Source organism: Mixophyes fleayi, chromosome 6 (genome assembly GCF_038048845.1).
Source record: "Mixophyes fleayi isolate aMixFle1 chromosome 6, aMixFle1.hap1, whole genome shotgun sequence".
NCBI lineage: Eukaryota > Metazoa > Chordata > Amphibia > Anura > Limnodynastidae > Mixophyes > Mixophyes fleayi.
In genome coordinates this window covers 200,264,544-200,286,807 of record NC_134407.1, presented here as the reverse complement: position 1 = coordinate 200,286,807, position 22,264 = coordinate 200,264,544, and the positions used below count along the sequence as shown (strand labels likewise).

Sequence of the window (22,264 nt, the reverse complement as noted above, 5' to 3'; positions counted from 1 at the left end):
TAAATGCAGCCCTTCAGTGTGGAGTCCCCATTATTCTCTATACAATGTCAATATGAAGCACACACATGCCCTTCTTTCCGCGTAGAGAGTCGCATGTGTACAATGACGTCATTACACATAACTGGTCAAAAGGGAACTGGGAGTTTTGGGCTACACTCGGCTCTTCCCTCACCTCCTCCCTTGGAAACAAGCAACTCCCTGCACTACAGAAAACAATAAGATCTAAGGTCCCTGGATAGTCCCTGCAAAACAGTAATACAGGATACCTGGAGAATACCTGAAATAAAGGATACCTGTGTCCTTCATCATCACCATTTATTTATATAGCGCCACTAATTCTGCAGCGCTGTACAGAGACCTCATTCATATCAGTCCCTGCCCCATTGGAGATTACAGTCTAAATTCCCTAACATACACACACAGACTAGGGTCAATTTATTAGCAGCCAATTAACCTACCAGTATGGAAAGTGGGAGGAAACCGGAGCACCCGGAGGAAACCCACGCAAACACGGGGAGAACATACAAACTCCTCACAGGCCATGGTCGGGAATTGAACTCATGACCCCAGTGCTGTGAGGCAGAAGTGCTAACCACTACACCTAAGTATATATATATATATATATATATATATATATATATATATATATATATATAATAAATAGAATATAAATATATAACTATTTACTACAGTAATTACTACAGCCTAGACTAACTATCCATTAACGACTGCCCGATTAGTATAAACCACTTTGATAAAGTAACTATTGACAAAGAAAGTCATGAGGGTTGTACTGTAGGTTACTTTGCTGAATGGACTGAAGTAGGAGAGTTTCAAAAGGTTAAAGTGTGAAGATGCCAGTAAGCAACAGGACTATCTGGGAACAATGTATAAAAACAGCTGGCACAAAACAAACTATTTAATATGCCCTATTAACATTGTTGAACTTAAATACAACATTAAGCTCCAGTTAGCTGCATTCACCTGGAAGCAGCTACACTGTATACTGATGTCACCAATAGCACCAAAACAGCTGTCGCATGAACAGCGCTTTAAGCCGATTTGTGCCCAGTGGGCGATATTCATGGAGAAACAAAATATCCATCAATAATGACAATTTTACACAACAAAAGCACATTGATGCGAGTTCTCTGTACAGCGCTGCGTAATCAGTGGCGCTATATAAATAAATGATGATGATTTTAGAAGTACAGAAAAAAAAAAAAGGAAAAGATTTATAAAAACGGGACATGGCCTAAAACACCAACACTCATTTCTCTGGAGTCTTTTATCCAAGCTCTGAAAAATACACAAGGCAGATCTATCTATAGGACGTATAACATGGTAATGTACATTTTACACAGCCCATCAGGATTGTGGTTGCAAAAAGGCATATATATATATATATATATATATATATATATATATATATATATATATATATATATATATATATATATATATATATATATATATTACACACAAGGAACAATAGAAGGGTTGTGACAATTTGATAAGTTATTCTTGATACTTAGAACAGAGAGATATACGAGACCTATATTACAGGTAAATGTGGAGAAAAGATGTGTCTCCCACAACAAATAGTTAGATTAGAACATTTTTCTAGTACAGATTAATCAAAAAACAAAACCTAACATCTGCCTGGGTGCTTGGACAACAACATGTCTTCTACATAGTTACCTGTAGGACATAGATTCCATAAATGTCCCAAATGCATCTCCAGTGTTTAAATCACAGACAGGTATAGAGTGATCTAAATGTAAAGGTTGTGCAACACCTAGTATCTGATCTTTAATATTTCAATGTATGTGACACTGTGCTCTGTTTGTGGGAAACACCCTAAATCTACACAGACATATGGCGCTGCCTCACTCCCAGCAAACAAAAATAAACTTTAAAAAATATGGAGGTGCCAATATGTCCGAAATTTTATTTAAACCATATAACAATCCATATGATATGGATTGCTATTATATGGTTTAAATAGAATTTCTGACATATTGGCACCTCAGTATTTTTTACTGTTCTTTACATATGGAGACAGATCAGTAGAAAGTCTATTGGAAGCTGCTAATACAGTCAGAATATATTAATAATTAATATTTATATTCATTATTGCTTTGATTAGTACCATACGGTACCCTTTCATTTTTCTGTAAAAATAAACTTTGCTTGATCATGGGAAATGTCCAAATGAAATGTTGATCACAAAATTACTAAACAACACAAACCAACAACGCCTTGTTTTCAACGGTGGCATAAGAGTGACACATGCAGCCAACCTATAGTGTCATAACAGACCTATGGTAAAGCCAACAGAATAGTGTTTCAGCACATAAATATTCTATAGACGACAGATCAGATAATACAGGATTCCAAAACAACCATCAGCTGCGAACACAGAGTCATCTAGGAATATAGGAATTTAGAGGATTTTTATATTAGACAGCAAAGTAATTGGACATCTCGAATTTCTAGCAAACACAAAAGTCTGGTGTGGATAATATGTGCGTTGTTTAGAGCAGCGATAAACAATTTGTGACAGCATGCTGGGACTTACGGTTCTTCAACAGCCATGTCATACAGTAGATAATCTGCATTCCACATGCATTGATGTTTTCTATACGCAACTGTTCTACACTACGTTGCAAACTTTTAGATTAAAATGCGATTCAATATGGCATTTCTAAACTTATGACCCCTTTTAATACTCTTTGAAATAATATTTAGACATTGATATTTACAAATCGCACAGAAAGAGGATACAGAAATGACAAGGAGTTTAAACTTTATACAACATATAGTATGGTATTAAAATTGACTAGACAGCATCTTAAAGAGCTTCCCATGTTATGAAACAAAGATCAGAACTTGTACATGCTGGATACAAAATACATAATTGGAAATATTACAATAGCTCCAACTGCCTCATCATTTATATGTTAAAGTATGACGTAATAATGAAGATTTATCAATAAATTGGGTATGGTCCTATCCTACAAGATGTATCTAGAAAGAATAAAAGTAATAAGTTATTAAGTTTCTGCAACTACAAGGTGCTAGGTTTCGGTATTATGGCGATATGATTACGCGAGTCAGCTTATGGTGATTAGTTTGATAATCACTATAATGTAATTGGCTCTGTGTGGGCCATTCAAGTTCTTCCACACCAAACCCGGGCATTGTCACGCTGAAACAAGAACGGGCTTTCTCCAAATTATTGCCACTAAGTTGGAAGCAGACAGTCCTCTAGACAGTCACTGTATGCTGCAGCATTAAGATTTCCCTTCCCTGGAACTATTTGGCACAGACCAAACAATAAAAAACAGACCAGTATTCTTTCTCCACTTAACTTTACAGTTAACAGTATGCATTCAGGTCTTATGCATTCCTCTAGTTAGTCACTCCAAAGGATGCGTCTCCACTGCTCCAGAATCCAATAGCAGTGTACTTTAGACCACTAGAGTCGATGTTTTGCATTGCTCATGGTGACTTGAGGCTTATGTGTGGCTGCTTGGCCAAGAAATGTAGTCCATGAAGCTCCCAAAGAACTTGTGCCAACGTTCCTTCCGGAGACCATTTGGAACTCAGTACTGAGTGTTGCAACTGAGGTTATGTGGCAGACTGCTTTGCAGCAGAGCCGTTGTTGCTCCTAGACGTTTCCACTTCACAATAACAGCACTTACAGGGCAGAAATTTGACAAACTGACTTTTATGGAAAAGTGGCATCCTATGACAGGGCTAAGTTGAAGGCCACTGAGCACTCCAGTACAACTACTGATAAGGTTTGGCTATGGAGATTGCATGGATTTGTGTATGCTGGAATTTATGCACTGGTTAGTGTGTTTGTCCATTTCAGCAACACCCATTGCTAATTAGAAGGTGTTCCCACGTAAATTTGGTCTCATTGACTGGTTTATGCTGTATTATGCCTGTATCCTGTACTAAGCACACACGGACCTCATTTTCCACAATAAAATTGTATTACAGGGGTGAAAATTTGCACGGTCTTGATAAAAAAAAAAGGTCCTGCTTTTGGCCCAAAATGCTGACTTGTGTGATCTGCACGCCTCAATAAAAAAGGACTATTCAGAATAATTTACAGTAATATCTACTTCTGAATTAAAACATTGTCTTATTAGTTCTGCCCATGATATTTTCTTTATTCTACGTACACCCAACAGTGTCTGTATCCAATACTATACGCATTACACCTCAGTGACTGATACACACTGTATTATTTCACATATACCAATCCGTGGTATTACACAAACTGTATTATTCCATCTATATCTATTAATACTTGTATCCTGTACTATACACAATACATGTCAGTGACCAGTATATACTGTATTATTCCACACACACCGATACAGTCATTGCCAAAAGTTTTGAGAATGGCACAAATATTTTTCACAAAGTCTGCTGCCTCAGTTTTTATTTTCATATACTCTAGAATGTCATGGAGTGATCAGATGAATTGCAATTAATTTCAAAGTCCCTCTTTGCCATGACAAACTTTATCCCAAAAACAACATTTCAACTGCCACAAAAGGACCAGCTGACATCAGGTCAGTGATTCTCTCGTTAACACAGGTGAGAGTGTTGACGAGGACAAGGCTGGACAAGGCTGGAGATCACTCTGTCTTGCTGATTGAGTTAAAACAGCAGACTGGAAGCTTTAAAAGGAGGGTGGTGCTTGAAATCATTGTTTTTCCTCTGTTAACCATGGTTGCCTGCAAGAAATCACATGCAGTCATCATTGCTTTGCAACAAAATGGCTTCACAGGCAAGGATATTGCTGCTAGCAAGATTGCACCTAAATCAACCATTTATCGATCATCAAAAACTTCAAGGAGAGAGGTTCAATAGTTGTGAAGAAGGCTTCAGGGCGCCCAAGAGCGTCCAGCAAGTGCCAGGACCACCTCCTAAAGTTGATTCAGCTGCGGGATCTGGCCCCACCAATGTAGAGCTTGCAAGCAGGTGTGAGTGCATCTGCATGCACAGTGAGGTGAAAACTTTTGTAGGATGGCCTGGTGTCAAGAAAGTCAGCAAAGAAGCCACTTCTCTCTAGGAAAAACATCAGGGACAGACCGATATTCTGCAAAAGGTACAGGGATTGGACTGCTGAGAACTGGGGTAAAGTAATTTTCTCTGATGAATCCCGTTTCAAATTGTTTGGAGCACGTGGAAAAACATTTGTCCAGAGAAGGAAAGGTGAGCGCTACCATCAGTCCTGTGTCATGCCAACAGTAAGGCATCCTGAGACCATTCATGCGTGGGGTTGCTTCTCAGCCAGGGGAGTGAGCTCACTCACAATTTTGCCTGAGAACAGACCCATGAATAAAGAATGGTACCAAAACATCCTCCAAGAGCAACTTCTCCCAACCATCCAAGAACAGTTTGGTGACGAACAATGCCTTTTCCAGCAAGATGGAGCACCTTGCCATAAGGCAAAAAGTGATAACTAAGTGGCTCGGGGATTAAAACATCGAAATTTTGGGTTCATGGCCAGGAAACTCCCCAGACCTTAATCCCATTCAGAACTTCTGGTCAATGCTCAAGAGGTGGATGGACAAACAAAAACCCACAAATTCTGACAAACTCCAACCATTGAGAAGGCAAGAACGGGCGGCCATCAGTCAGTATGTGGCCAAGAAGTTGATTGACAACATGCGAATTGCAGAGGTCTTCAAAAGGAAGGGTCAACACTGCAAATATTGACTTTTTGTATAAACAATGTAATTGTCAATAAAAGCCTTTGACACTTATGAAATGCTTGCAATACTTGTTTCATTCTCAAAACTTTTAGCCATGAGTGTAAGTGCCTGTATCCTGTACTATACACGTCAGTGACCAGTATGTACTGTATTATTTCATATACACCCATTGTATATCATCCATTATATACACTATTATTCCACATACACCCATAAGTGTCTGCATTATGTGCTACAGCACTTTTATATGCTTAAAGCTTTTCTGCATCAATAGATTATGTAACACCCCGTTAACTGACCACTATTTAGGGACATGGGCCCCAGAGATGAGCCTAAGTCAAAGGGTTACCCACTGGGCGTGTCAATGAATCTGTGGTCGGACTGATTGAGTTAAATAATTACTCTGATGCCAATGAAGAGGTTGTCCGTTGGTGTTGGGTTCCATAGAGCCTGATTTCATTTTAGGTCACAATTGGAAATTTGTTTGAACTAACCGCACCATTCCAACTGAGTACTTACCTACACTGTGACTATAAGGGTAGGGTAGTGAGCTTAATTTGGGAGAGGGAGTCTCCGGGTTTCACTGTGCACTCTGCAAAGCCATGTGGAGGCCGAAAGTGCGCCAATTCTCATACTGTATTTTGGAGAGACCACATAGACAATATACTGGAACAGAAGGACAAGAAGGCAGGAACCTGAAAAGAAATATTGACCTACTGGACAGAAAGATAGATCAAGGAACAGAGGGATGCAATTTATACCCCTCACTCTGACAATTATCTTGCTACCTGCAATGAAGTAATGTGCTAGAGCAGTAAAAACAGCAGTGTGATTTCAAAACGAGATGGTGTGACGCCCTTTCTTTCTGCTCAAACAACAAACCTTCGGTAAACCTGCTCGCTATGTAATATATCTTATCAGCCAATCACGTGGCAGCAACTCCAGGCTGCATAACAGCATTCAGACACGGTGTAGAGGTTCAGTTGTTATTCAGACCAAACCACCAAAATGGAGAAGAAACGTCATCAAAGTGACTTTGACGGTGGAATGATTGTTGGTGCCAGATGGGGTGATTTGAGCATCTCGGAAATAGGTCTTCTGGGATTTTCACACACAGCCTCTAGATTTACAAAACATCTTCTGATATGGACGAATCTTGTTTTCTGTTCTGCAACATGCAGATTATAGGGTCAGAATTTGGGTGGTGGTGGTGTAATGGTGATGGGAATGTTTTCCTGGCACACATTAGGCCTCTTAAAACCAATTGAGCATTATTTAAATGTCTTAGCCTACTTGGGTATTGTTGCTGACCATGTGCATCCCTTTAGGGCCACAATGTACCCATCTTCTACTGCCTACAGCAGGATAATGTACGATGTTACAAAGTCATCTCAAGCCGATTCCACCAACATGAAAATGAATGTCAGTACTCCAATGGCCTCCACATCACCAGATCTCAATCCGACCTTTGAGATGTGGTGGAACGAGAGATTTGCAGCATAAATGTTCAGCCGACAAATCTGCTGTACCTGTGTGATGCCATCATGCCCAATGGACCAGAATCTTAAGGAACGTTTCCAAAACCTTGCTGATTCCATTCCACGAATAACTCAGTCTGTTCTGGGGGCAAAAGGGTGTCCTACCAAGGATCAGAAAGGGGTACCTAGTAAAGTGCCCACTGAGTGTATAGATTTGTTAGTATAATAGCATTGTCAACTAAACAAACCTCATAACAACATACTGCGCAGCTTCCCAAACAGAGGAACTGGTAGCTCGAAAGGATAAAGCACTCCCACAAAACTTTACGGATTGCAAGGAATACTCCTGACGTATAGAAATAAAAACCGGACTGTCAGTACAATATGCCAAAAATGTTTGCGTCAAAATATATTAAGATAATTATTATTTAAAACAAATATAATCAACAGGTGACTATATAGACATATACTATAAATGAATAAAGATCGCTCTTTAGACACAATAAACAAATAGGATATTAATTCATCAGTGTTGAAGACAAAAATTATATAAAATATAAATGTAGAATGATATTCGATCTGATCTTACACAAGAACGAGATAAAGGTTCTCCAAATGGTATGATGGATCAAAAAACACCAAACAATGATGATAAACAAAGAGTCTTCAAAACATACAAGGAGTGGTGCTGTTTGGCATTAACAGCCAATTTGTAATGAATCCCTCAATGAAATGGAACAATGTGTCCGTCAGTTGTTACAAATAAACTCTCAGTGCTTCCTTGTGCAGCCAGTCATATCATACAATGCTCTTTTATCCACCCTAGTCCCATAACCGTATGGAGAGATTTTAATAGAGGAATGATTAAGTTCAATTCTTACCACCAATCACTATGGCAGACTTCACTGCAAAGAATGAATGACACTCATCGGTTCTTGTATAATGAATCCTCTCCGCACGGAAAGCAGCCATATAGCGGCATTTAATTTGAATTCAGCTGCATAAAAATGCCGGCAGTACTTATTTATTGATTCCATACTGCTCCACTCGAGCTACGGCTAAATAGCGGATAATCAGACTTTGTTGCATGAAACACCAGCACATAGGTCACTTAGTAAAAGTAAGTCCCTCGCTGTACCGCTAAGACAGCAGCTTAGTAAATTACTCTGTAATCACACCTCAGTTGTTCCAGCTCTCTACAGACAATAACTATTCAATAACTGCACAGAGCCATAACTAGGCTTGTGCAGAAGTGGCAAACCCCCAGGTGATAAGATAAAGTGGAGGAGGTGCAGGGAAATTATTATTTTTGGATAATTTGGTAAATTATAGCTCTGCTTAACAACAGACGCTTAAACTCCTTGCAACATATGAATATTGATAATGTCCATCTTTGTAGATCACCACTCTAAATACTTTGGGGCAACACAGTGGCGTAGTGGTTAGCACTTCTGTCTCACAGCGCTGGGGTCATGAGTTCAATTCCCAAGCATGGTCTTATCTCCTCGTGTTTACGTGGGTTTCCTCCGGGTGCTCCTGTTTCCTCCTACACTCCAAAAACATACTGGTAGGTTAATTGGCTGCTAACAAATTGACCCTTGTCTGTCTGTCTGTCTGTCTATGTATGTTAGGGAATTTAGACTGTAAGCCCTAATGGGGCAGGGACTGACGTGAGTGAGTTCTCTGTACAGCGCTGCGGAATTAGTGGTACTATATAAATAAATGATGATACTTTGTTATCCTTATGCGTTTCCTCACATCAACGGTGATTTCATCAGAGGCATGTTCCTTACAAGTAGGTTGTTAATGCCAAACACCACTCCTGACTTTTTCTGGATTACTACACCTGGGCCAGCTCAAGTAATAAACTGACAAATAAATTAGTATGTGCAAAGGCCCTTTTACACTTAAACCCCACAGAGCCTTATAGAGGAGAAAGGTCTGAGCTAAATGGAGAAAGTCCAGGTTCAGTGGCAGGTGCGTGTGAGAAACCACCTATATACCACACCAGAGTAAGTAAACTACACTTATAACTTTCTTTCCATTAAATACTCCTGTGTAGAACATAACGGTCTTTAAACAACATTGATTCTCTCTGTACAGCACTATTAAAATGTTTTTCACACCAAAACAGGGATACTCCTTCCATAGACAAACATTTTGGCGACCACAACAATACTTCCTGAATAAGTGCCATATAAGTGCTATTTGGGAGGAGTGTTCTATGTACCGATATGAGCAGAAGGCTGGGTACAAACTACAAAAACATTTCTCCTGATGTGATTTCCAATTTACCAACGACTGAAAGTCCAGATCAGTGTGCTGATTCATGTGTATACACTATACACATTGTACAAGATTTACCTTCAGATCTGCGCTCTTCATCTGTCATAACTATCGGCTGAAAAGATTGTGACTCTGCAAACTCTATGGAGATCTGCCTACACTGCTGGTCCTGAGTGCAGACACACTGCAGGATTGGCCGCAGTCGTTTATAGAGATTTTAAGTCTGTTTAAAAAAAATCAGATGATACTCTGTGCTTTGAAGTGATAATTGTTGATCGGAGTGGAGCGTACAAACTTTTGCGATATCGAGCCAAGCGGTAATTTATCACGTGATTGGCCCGATAAACGGGTGAAAAACCAGCAGTGCGCACCCGGCCTAAGTGTTTTCCCTGTACAATTATGGGTCTCACTCCAAGCTGGCCCAGAGGATTGCAGCATACTCACACTTCATAGTGGAACGTACCTTCTCCTTTCCTAACACCACATCACACTCCTGTCGTCAGGACTTTGGAGGAATTCAATTCCCCCCGAAGTACCGGCGGGCTAAAACTATTACCGTTATTACGGTGGTTTTAACCCAGCCTTCTGCTCGCAGCTCAGCGTTAGAACTACTGTAATAACGGTATTTACGCGCACTAATAACAGTAATAATGTGCTGGCCGCGTTACTATTAACAGTAACGCGACCAAATGAATATGTCCCTTAGTCTGTGCTGCTCCCCACCTTTGAAAGTCTCTGCTCGCAAGACTGGTCTCGACCACACGCTAAAATTATTCAAGCGTTTCCTCAAAACTCACCTTTTCACACTTGCCTACCCCGCCCCATCTTAAGGCATCTCACTCCTTACACTCCACCTGCCCTTCCCTCCACCCCTATCACCACCTACCTCTTCCTTCCCTCTCCCCATACCATCCCCGCTTACTTAACTACCTCTTGAATGTTACTTCTCCTGAGCTTGGCCCTCTCTGCCTCTTATCTCCTCCTTCTCTTTGTAAGGTTTCCTTTGTTCTAGTTGTGTCTTCTAATGCAGTTGCTTTCACTATTGTCTCATCTTGTATTGATTTTTACTGATGCTATTCATTCTCTAGTCCCTTATCTGTATATTGTGTTTATACTATGCTGCTTGTGTGGCGCTGCAGATTACGTGGCTCTTAATAAGTAAACTAAGACGATGATACTTGCCAACCCAGGAACAGATATTACACAGCTGATTCTCTGGCCTAGACAGTTTCACTAATAGCAACGCAGAGCTCAGCTAAAGCATAGGAAGGACCCAAATACTGTGAAAACTCTGTCTTGAAGTGTAAACTTTCAGGGAACCCCCGTTGTAGTACAATTACATCACCGATTTTCAGAATTCAGGAAAGGGCATAGTTTGCAAGCAACAAGACCTATCATCGGACTGGCTGCTTTTCCTCAAGTGACCAGGAATAGCCAACTGATCATTGATAGGCTGCTTGAGTTCACTAAAAGAAAAAGCATCTAGCTCAGTGTTGGCTAACCTGTGACACTCCAGGTGTTGTGAAACTACAAGTCCCAGCATCCTTTGCCAATATATAGCAGCTTATTGCTGGAAGGGTATGCTGGGACTTGTAGTTTCACAACACCTGGGGGTAAATGTATGAACATGCGGGTTCTTCAACACCCGCGTGTTCGGCGATTAAATTTCAAGCGGCGCTGCATTGTAAAGGGAAGTTTCCCTTTACAATGCAGCGCCGCTTGAAATTTAATCGCCGAACACGCTGAACACGAGGGTGTTGAAGAACCCGCATGTTCATACATTTACCCCCTGGAATGTCACAGGTTAGCCAACACTGATCTAGCTCAACAAATGACAGATCATTACTTTATGCAGTGCTCGGGCCAGTCAGTACTTCTAAAATACAACCACCCTACATACTATTATTGTGTCAAAACTTTCTGGTACACGCACACACAAAAACAGCTGTTTCAAATACAAAGATGCCGTTTGAAATACAAAGATGATATCCGAGTTGATAAGATACTGACAAGTATTTGCGTACTTGCCACCTCCTTTGTTATTGTGCAATTTAGGGATACCTGCTGGATAATCTATGAATAGTCAAAAGCAGCAGCGCTACCTTAAAAAAAAAAAAAATACCTTCCCAAAAAAAACAAAATAAAAAAACAATAGTGCCAACTAGTGGCCAAATGGCATGTCAAGATCGCTAATTATTCCACTCAGCTAGAAGTGATACATACGCAGCATGGCACCAACAAGACGTTTTTTGGCCCTATAAACTTGCGGAGGATGAAAAAAAAACAAAGTACGGTAAGTAGAAGTGAGAAGAATCCGCTCCTTACACTACTGACATGAGCAATCTCAGTGCTTCACCCTCGCCAGCTATGGCTCTATAGTGATGAGAGATATCCAACCCCAGCTGCTAAAAACCAAGTACAGCAAAGAATATAACATGGAACAGCGCTAATCTTTCCTAGAACTGCTAAATGTATATTCTGTGGTAAGAATGTCCAAGAGTCACTACGATGCTAGAGAATGATCAAGTCAAAATATACCTCATAACTATCAAGATATGCGATCGGCAGATGACAGCTGCCTGTCGGAATTCTCTTAAAAATATTTCTTTTCACAATAAACACCCCTCCCCTCTGCAAGACCCCATGCAGTTCAGGAAATAGAATCCTCCATCAGGCTGCAACTGATACTCCTCCCTAATCTGAAAATAAACTACCTGCCCTGTAACGCTGACAGTGCTACGATGTGGGAGAGGGACTATTGGAAACAAATATATACTTATATGGAACTTTCCTTTAAATCGGAGGGGAGATTATACAGTACTGCTGTTTCAACTTCAGAAAATAGATAGCTGTCAATTTATTTCAACTCCTACATTTTTTTTGAGGTCCACTATTTATCCATTAATGAGTTGCCTGGCTTCTAAAATGTGATGATGGCTTCATGATTTGATAAACAGACTTCTTGAACACTTTATATTAGCAGGGGACACATAGCCAACATGCCTAGAAAAACTTTACGAGCTTGCAACTAACTATTAGGACTTATTTCTATTGACATCAAAGGGTACACATTATTTCTGGATTCACAAATAACATCTGCACCTTCAGTTAAGTTTTCATTTCCCATGCCCCCACGTAGAGTATGTAATCTCTCACGGGCATCATGCCCTCCACCTTGTCTCATGTCCATACCCTCTTTGTCTCTCATCTGTCCCCGTTATGTCTTGCGCTATAGTTTGACTACACTGTCTTACTTATACGCACGTAATTCTTACTTGTGCCGTCATTGTTCTGGTTCTCCTACTTCTATTTGTACCACGCGTTTGTTTTATGCGCATTTGCGTTGTTGTTATTCTTAATTGCATTCTTGTATTTGTAGGCACACTGTCCGAAGCTACGGAATATGTGGCATCTTATAATTAAACAATGGTGATGTGTCCCGTTTGTGCTTTATTACACTTAGCATTATCCGTAAAACTCACGAACCTTTGCTGGGAGAAAAATGCTGTGTGGCCTCTACTAAACAAATGAGCAGTTTTCACGCCTTGGAGTTCATTTAAATAGTTTCCTCTCGCATAGAGAAACCTGTTTTTGTATGGATTCAAGGGTGCCTAACCCGCAAATAACCCCCCCATCACCTGCTGGAATCCTCCCAGCAAAAGATGAAAAAGTGCCCACTGGCAGACACTAGAGTCTTGCAATTTGATCCTGGCCCCTATGAAAGATAATTAAATAAAAGTGTGTGGCTGAGTCCCCTCCACGTGGGCAAGATGGCTGCATTAGCCCCAGATGGGTTAATGTCCAGAGCTGCGGTTCCAAAAGGGTTAACTTAAGGCAACATGCGCCGTGTGTGGGAAATTAACTTGATATGTTCAAACACTAAAGTACATAATTGCTGTTATGCTGTGCCCATGGTTAGTGTCCAGCATCGAAGAGGTTAAATTCTGCCGCTGTACATGGGGAGTAACAGTGCATATGTTTTCTAGAAGTTATTTAAAATAATTTTAAAAGTATATAAATAAAATAAAAAAATCTTTTTACTTTGTCCTGGTGGTCCCGTGGGGATCGGGGCTCTGCCAGTGGTCTGCTCTGGTTTCCAGAGCAATGTGACAATGCAGGAGCTTGCGACATTGCAACCCCGCCAGCAGCTGTAGTACAGCGGCTGCAGAAGGGGACTTGCAGTGGTGCCTCCTTAACTCAAATGAAGGATCAAGGATTAAACCTCCCGCCCTAGACTTCATGGCACCAAGGGTGGAGAGGATGTGGAGTCAGCTATACTCAAAAGTAAGCTGTCTGGATGCCAGTGAAGGAGCCTGATGGTAGCAATGATTACCCTCTTACAACCAATGAGCACTTGGCGAGTGTCTGGTGGTTAGTGACATCAGTAGGAGTAGCCAGTAATGGCAGCTTACCGATGAGAGGAAATCCAAATAAATTGTGCAAGACCCTCAAAAAGGAAACCAAGTGGCAGAGTAAGCCCATCAGCTCATAGTTTATAACTGGTGGCAGAAAAAGCCCATTGTGTCACAAATAGGTTATTTATAAAACAACATTTTGGGTCTTTCACTTGCCCCTTCTAAAAAATGTTTGGTTCATTACACCATGGAACATAGTTCCGATCAACAGCAGCCGACACTCCAACCCTCAGTCAGGGGCTGCCAAGGACGACCATGAAGCCTTAAGTAGACCTAAAAGTGAAATTTGCTGTTATAACACCTTAATACGCAATGTGAAAAGTACTGCAAAACATACAATGTACCTCTGCCCCATTAGCACAAAAAGGGAGAAGATTTGGAGAAGTATAAAAAAAAATAAAAAAAAATTAATATGCCTCCTTATACTAGATTTAAAATAAATATTGCGCTGGAGAATAAATCAAAACAATATATTTTTACCATGTATGTGTCCCAAAGCAACAGAAATAACTGTCTGATTATATAAACCTGTGGTTGGCAATCTGACAAACTTTAGGGGACGCATAACCTTCAAAAGGGTCGTATATTACCCTTAATCCTAGTAATAAGTTAAAACAATGTACATAATCAAATAAAAAGACACCCATCTGTAATAACATATCAGCAGGCAAATGCTACAAGGTATGACAAACAATAAAGCAGGTAGGAACTGGGAGCCGCAGGTTGCCCATCACAGATATAAACACATTGCTGAAAAGCACATAAAGAAGCCAGAAGCCAAAAAGCATCAGGAAGACTTAAACAAGACAATAAATTAAGCTCATTGAAAGAGATGGGGCAGCCAGAGTCATTACCATTATACTATGTACGACGGCCCCCACAGCCAATACATAGCTCATTTTTAACATCAACTGGATAAACATTTTGGGGGGAAACATTTGTGTGTAAATAAACAGCAAAAGCTCTAAATAAAACAATTGTTAAGGTTGTATGGTCCAGACACACAAATATTACTGAAACCCCAACAGCTGCTGGGAAAAAAAATCTCTTATCACAGCAAAGGATACTGGTAATGTATCCCCAAGACGCAATCAAAACAATCTTTCAAGGAATATTTTCGAAAAACAAAAAAAAAGTCCTGAAAGTTTTCATAAACATTGGAAATGTATATACACTGCTAGTTAATACTGCTTTCCGTCTCACGAACGTCTCGACAGTCTAGTGATTCTCAAACTGTTCTAGCACATGGAACTCTACAAAGGCTAAATAACTTACCAAGGGAACCCTACCTGTCCTTTTTCATCCCCCTCCAAAGCTGGGCTAGATCTGGTAACTTAATATATATTTGAGAAGTAGGTAAATAAAATTAAAAATAAAGTAAATTACCAATATTAAATGTGTTACTTATGTCAATTGCGAGGCATTGTTATCTGTTTTGTGGAAAGGTGGAGAAACTGAAGCTTAGAGAACCGGGGTATAGAACTTTCCACGCAGCGTTGGTAGAGGAGTCATCAGTGGTGGTACTGAGAAGCAGTGATGGATTACAGCAGAATGGTTGAACCGCCCCTATAAAATGCTTCCGCCATTATGCATTTTCATCTCAAAAAAACCATGAAACCCACTGGTCGATCTTTGGGGTTCCAAAGAACCCAGTTTGAGAAAGACGGGTCTACATCAACACAAAACCCTTCTCAGCAAATGTTAAATATATAAAACATTATATAGCCAATAGTCTGGAATGAAAGATAACCACATACTGACAGGACAGAATGTCATTCAAACCTGGTCCGCCCAGACATGTCTCTGATCAGATGTTAAGTGACCTCATTGGCTTCATTTTCAAGGCAACTCGACTCCATATTTGTTGATGCCGTAAGCCTAGCTGGCTGAGCTTATATGGCTACAAGTGTTCAATCAAAGCAAAATCTAGAACCCCAAAGTAAACAGGTTAATTTAAAAGTCACTGGATATACACTGATCTGAACAAAAGTCAATCTTCTTTACCTTCATCATCACCATTAATTTATATAGCGCCACTAATTCCGCAGCGCTGTACAGAGAACGCATTCACATCAGTCTCTGCCCCATTGGAGCTTACAGTCTAACTTAACTAATACACACACAAACACACAGACTAGGGTCAATTTGTTAGCAGCCAATTAACCTACCAGTATGTTTTTGGAGTGTGGAAGGAAACCGGAGCATCCGGAGGAAACCCACGCAAACACAGGGAGAACATACCTTCAGATAACTTTTATGTATTGATAATTGATTGCCATCTTGCTTTCTGCACTAAGAAATTAATAAACACTGCAGAAGGGCGTGTATTCAATATCATATAGAAATAAATAATCTAAAAAAAATATAAAATATCTTTAAAGTGGATATATATAAACCATTTAAACTCTTTATTTCATTTACTCTTCTATATGGGCTTAGGATTGGGGCTACACCTGCATATAAAAAGCAATGTTTTTCTGCAGCAAGCAAACACTGAAAAGAACTTTAGGAATGTTTTCAATAGCTTTCTTTTATCTGTTGGAAAAAATGCTGCTTGATACAGAATATAGCTTCTTACATCGTGTGTGTGACAGGCTACAGTGTTTTACGTTAACTTCAATAGAGCTGGATTTCAGCAGTGCTTTTTATTTGCCAGTGAAAGAGCATCCCTGAACATTAATGGCTTTGGAAATTCCCAAGACTTTACGGATGTGAATAGCATATACCTGCTGATTTTTACGGACACAAAACGACAGCTAGAATCTGATTGGTTGCTATAGGCAACATCTCCACTTTTTCAAGCCCGCAGTTTAGTAAATATGCCCCCAGGTTTACTCATTCAGACAAGAGTAAAAAAAAATGGAACACTGTACCCTAAAGGCCAAATTATCATGAAAAATAGTGGAATGGTTCCTTGGTCATACTCATCTATGACAATTAGGCCAAGAAGCTGTGTTATTTAACAGAATCTTTGTTTATCCAGACAGGAGTTATTCAAAACAAATACTATTTGTGTCAGTAATTTTTAATTATAATCTACAATACCAACAATCACCCCAAATATGGAGTGAAATAGTGTAGTTCTGATAATAATGTCAAGAGTTTTATTCTTTCTTAATACTGCAGTCTTTTGGGCTGGGTTTTTTTTTTATACAACACAAACAATATTTCTTAACTGATCAAACTGATCCATTAAGTGAGCGTAAAGGTTGTACAGTAGAAACCTCTTCTATGACAAAATTCTAAAGACAAAGCAGAACCCCTAAAATAAACATAAACCCTAAAATAAAAAAAACTACACAACAGCAGAGATCATGCTAGCTATAGAGAGGAGTTAAACACACACACACACACACACACACACACACACACACACACACACACACACACACACACGACAAGGGCAACTACATTAAAGAACAGGCCATTACTTCCAAAAATCACAAGTGTGCACCACCTCAAAAAACTGAAGCTTTCCTCAACAAAAAAGTAAGCACAGAAAATGCAAAATGACCATATGCACAGGCCAGCGGTATGGAAGGAAGTAGCAGAGAAAAGAATTATTGCCAGTTGTGTGACACCAGACCCACTTATAAGGGGGTCTTGTGTTGGAAAAAAAATGCAAAAAAGAAGACAGCTTGACCAATCACTAATATAAGTCTATTTATTGACAATGTTCAACTTCTACAAAAAAAAAAAAAAACTCCGGCTGTGCAACACTACTATTTCAAACACGTTTCTAGGAAGCGCATAGTTGTAGAAATAGGCTCTGCTTTGCTTTTAGTTCTTTTAATAACCCCTGAATAACTCTTCAACTGTAATCTCTAACTCACAACAAACCAAATAAAACAAAAGCAATACTTGTGCAGCACTACACTCAAAAAACAAACAAGCAAAAAACAACAATAAGGCAATAGCATAAGCAGACCACTCTCCCAGCTCTGCATAAATTAATAATTATCTAAATAATAAAGCCACCAAACAAAAAAAAGATGGTGACACCTTTAATCACACCAAGACCGTACAGAAATAAATACCTGTCCAAAGCTGGAAAAAAATAAATAAAAAAAAATCTACCATATGCTGGACTGGAGCACATATACAAACCTGGGGCAGGGTGAATCATTCAGTAACTAGACACTTTTGCACTCTAGGGGCGATTTTATAAAAATAAATTTACTATTTTAAGCACCAATGCAAGGTTGTCAGAAAAAGATGCAGCTTTTGGACAACAATGGTATCAACACATCTATTAAAATAAAATAATAAATCATATATTAAAATGCACTGATTGGGATGCACACAATACTAGTGGCAACCTAATGTAAGGCAGGTGCTGGAGGGATTCCCATCTGGATTTTAAACAACGCAAAGTAGGAATTCAGGTCAATGTTGATGTAGTACAGTGTTGGCTAACCTGTGACACTCCAGGTGTTGTGAAACTACAAGTCCCAGCATGATTTGCCAATGTATAGCAGCTTATTGCTGGAAGGGTATGCTGGGAGTGGCTGTATCACTTTTGTGCTAACCCAGTGTTATGTCCATGTTCCCCACTAAGTACAATAAAAGCATAAAAGTTACAACTGTGTGTATAGATATACACACACACACACACACACACACATCTATATTTATAAACAGATCCAAAAGTGTTATATACACATACAACAGCTAAACAACAAATCCCAAATAGAAAAAAACTAAAACAAAACGCAGTTGTTTTAGTTCCATATGTATATAGCCAACATCACTGATGCAGGAAACAAAAAAACACACATCACCCAAGTGTCCTATAAAACAAATATTTTCAGTAAGATATATGGGGGAGGGGCTGCAAGTTCACATAAGCAACTAAAATAGATTAACTATGAAAAAGAAAAGAAATACACAAATAAATGACAAGCTTTAAATACACAGCTACCCAAAATAGCCCTTTACTATACACCACCCCAAAGATGAGAAAACTAAAATATAAATTAATCTCAACCCTCCTCTAAACGAAGAACCCTCTAATATAATTACAGGAACCCCTACAATAAGTCACCTATTTTAAAAGCATATAAATCCAACATTTCACCCCAGTATTACCCATTACCCAAAATGTGCTGCACCTTTTAAATACCAGCCTGCAAGTACACATACGTCTTACCATTAGCCTAAATTCACAGCCCCCCAATCAAATGACACAGACCCCTCTAAGGGGGAAAAAATACAAATTATACCCTGCAGACATCACATAGCCCCCTCTTACTACAGTAACACCCGGCTCTCTGGTGATAGGGAACCCCTATACCTGCACCCCACTATAAGTACCCCAACCCCACCCCTCCCAGTACCCCTCATCCCGCCAGCACTGCCCCTACACCACCTTGGTAGCTGGGCCTGGGCCGGGCTCCGGCGCCGGGCGCTCTCCTAGTTCAGCAGGCCGGGGATGTAAACAGACGGCCGAGCCCCGCAGACTAGGCCTCTCCCCTCCCTCCTCCGGCGCTCTCCCAGCCGTAGCTTGCACACATTGCCGCGGGGGGCCAGGCAGCGGATACGGGTGTACTGGTTGTAAGGGGGGGACGGCGGAGGGACCGCGGCGGTAACAGAAGGGGGTGGGAGTCAGGACTTACCTGTCATTACTTTCTACGCCATCTTGGATCGACTTGTCAGGGGCCGCAATGCATGGCGGGAAAGGGCTGAGAGTTCCTGTGTGGAAAGAGATCTTTCACAGACCGGGGAGGGAGGGGAGAGAGGAGATCTCTCACAGACATGCAACAGAGAGAGGGGAGATCTCTCAATGACATGGGACAGAGAGAGGGGAGATCCCTCAATGACATGGGACAGAGAGAGGGGAGATCCCTCAATGACATGGGACAGAGAGAGGGGAGATCCCTCAATGACATGGGACAGAGAGGAGATCTCTCACAGACATGCAACAGAGAGAGGGGAGATCTCTCAATGACATGGGACAGAGAGAGGGGAGATCCCTCAATGACATGGGACAGAGAGAGGGGAGATCCCTCAATGACATGGGACAGAGAGAGGGGAGATCCCTCAATGACATGGGACAGAGAGGAGATCTCTCACAGACATGGGACAGTGAGAGTGGAGATCCTTCTCTGACATGGGACAGTGAGAGGGGAGATCCCTCAATGACATGGGACAGAGAGAGGGGAGATCCCTCAATGACATGGGACAGAGAGAGGGGAGATCCTTCACTGACATGGGACAGATGGAGAAGAGACAGAACCTCTCACAGACATGGGACAGTGAGAGAGATTCCTCACTGACATGGGACAGAGAGAGGGAGAGGAGAGATCTCTCACAGACATGGGACAGAGAGAGAAGAGACAGAACCACTCACAGACATGGGACAGTGAGAGGGGAGATCTCTCACAGACATGGGACAGTGAGAGGGGAGATCCCTCAATGACATGGGACAGAGAGAGGGAGAGGAGAGATCTCTCACAGACATGGGACAGAGAGAGAAGAGACAGAACCACTCACAGACATGGGACAGTGAGAGGGGAGATCTCTCACAGACATGGGACAGTGAGAGGGGAGATCCCTCAATGACATGGGACAGAGAGAGGGGAGATCCTTCACTGACATGGGACAGATGGAGAAGAGACAGAACCTCTCACAGACATGGAACAGTGAGAGAGATCCCTCACTGACATAGGACAGAGAGAGGGAGAGGAGAGATCTCTCACAGACATGGGACAGAGAGAGAAGAGACAGAACCACTCAGACATGGGACAGTGAGAGGGGAGATCTCTCACAGACATGGGACAGTGAGAGAGATCCCTCACTGACATGGGACAGTGAGAGGGGAGATCTCTCACAGACATGGGACAGAGAGAGAAGAGACAGAACCACTCAGACATGGAACAGTGAGAGTGGAGATCCTTCACTGACATGGGACAGTGAGAGGGGAGATCTCTCACTGACATGGGGCAGAGAGAGGGGAGAGCTCTCACTGACATGGGGCAGAGAGAGGGGAGATCCCTCAATTACATGGGACAGAGAGAGGAGATCTCTCACAGACATGGGACAGTGAGAGTGGAGATCCTTCACTGACATGGGACAGTGAGAGGGGAGATCCCTCAATGACATGGGACAGAGAGAGGGGAGATCCCTCAATGACATGGGACAGTGAGAGGGGAGATCCTTCACTGACATGGGACATATGGAGAAGAGACAGAACCTCTCACAGACATGGGACAGTGAGAGAGATCCCTCACAGACATGGGACAGTGAGAGAGATCCCTCACTGACATGGGACAGAGAGAAGGGAGATCCCTCAATGACATGGTACAGAGGGGAGAGCTCTCACTGACATGGGACAGAGAGAGGGGAGATCCCTCAATGACATGGGACAGTGAGAGGGGAGATCCCTCAATGACATGGGACAGAGAGAGGGGAGATCCCTCAATGACATGGGACAGAGAGAGGGGAGATCCTTCACTGACATGGGACAGATGGAGAAGAGACAGAACCTCTCACAGACATGGGACAGTGAGAGAGATTCCTCACTGACATGGGACAGAGAGAGAAGAGACAGAACCACTCACAGACATGGGACAGTGAGAGAGATCCCTCACAGACATGGGACAGTGAGAGAGATCCCTCACTGACATGGGACAGAGAGAAGGGAGATCCCTCAATGACATGGGACAGTGAGAGGGGAGATCCCTCAATGACATGGGACAGAGAGAGGGGAGATCCCTCAATGACATGGGACAGAGAGAAGGGAGATCCCTCAATGACATGGTACAGAGGGGAGAGCTCTCACTGACATGGGACAGAGAGAGGGGAGATCCCTCAATGACATGGGACAGTGAGAGGGGAGATCCCTCAATGACATGGGACAGTGAGAGAGATCTCTCACTGACATGGGACAGAGAGAGAAGAGACAGAACCACTCACAGACATGGGACAGTGAGAAGGGAGATCTCTCACAGACATGGGACAGTGAGAGGGGAGATCCCTCAATGACATGGGACAGAGAGAGGGGAGATCCTTCACTGACATGGGACAGATGGAGAAGAGACATAACCTCTCACAGACATGGAACAGTGAGAGAGATCCCTCACTGACATGGGACAGAGAGAGGGAGAGGAGAGATCTCTCACAGACATGGGACAGAGAGAGAAGAGACAGAACCACTCAGACATGGGACAGAGAGAGGGGAGATCCCTCACTGACAGGACAGAGAGGAGAGATCCCTAAATTACATGGGACAGAGGGGAGATCCCTCACTGACATGGGAGAGGAGAGATCTCTCACAGACATGGGACAGAGGGAAAAGAGACAGAACCACTCAGACATGGAACAGTGAGAGTGGAGATCCTTCACT

General features: G+C 41.6%; 1 protein-coding gene across 2 annotated transcripts in view; it reads right to left on the bottom strand.

Annotated features, from left to right (window-relative positions):
* HELZ (helicase with zinc finger) overlaps positions 1-19,661 on the bottom strand; it is a 93,123-nt gene extending 73,462 nt beyond the window's left edge. For both annotated transcript variants that reach the window (XM_075178029.1, XM_075178030.1), the window contains exon 1: positions 19,536-19,661. The gene's annotated coding sequence lies outside the window, so the exon portion shown is untranslated. The remainder of the gene's footprint in view (positions 1-19,535) is intronic.
* Positions 19,662-22,264: the final 2,603 nt, after the last annotated feature.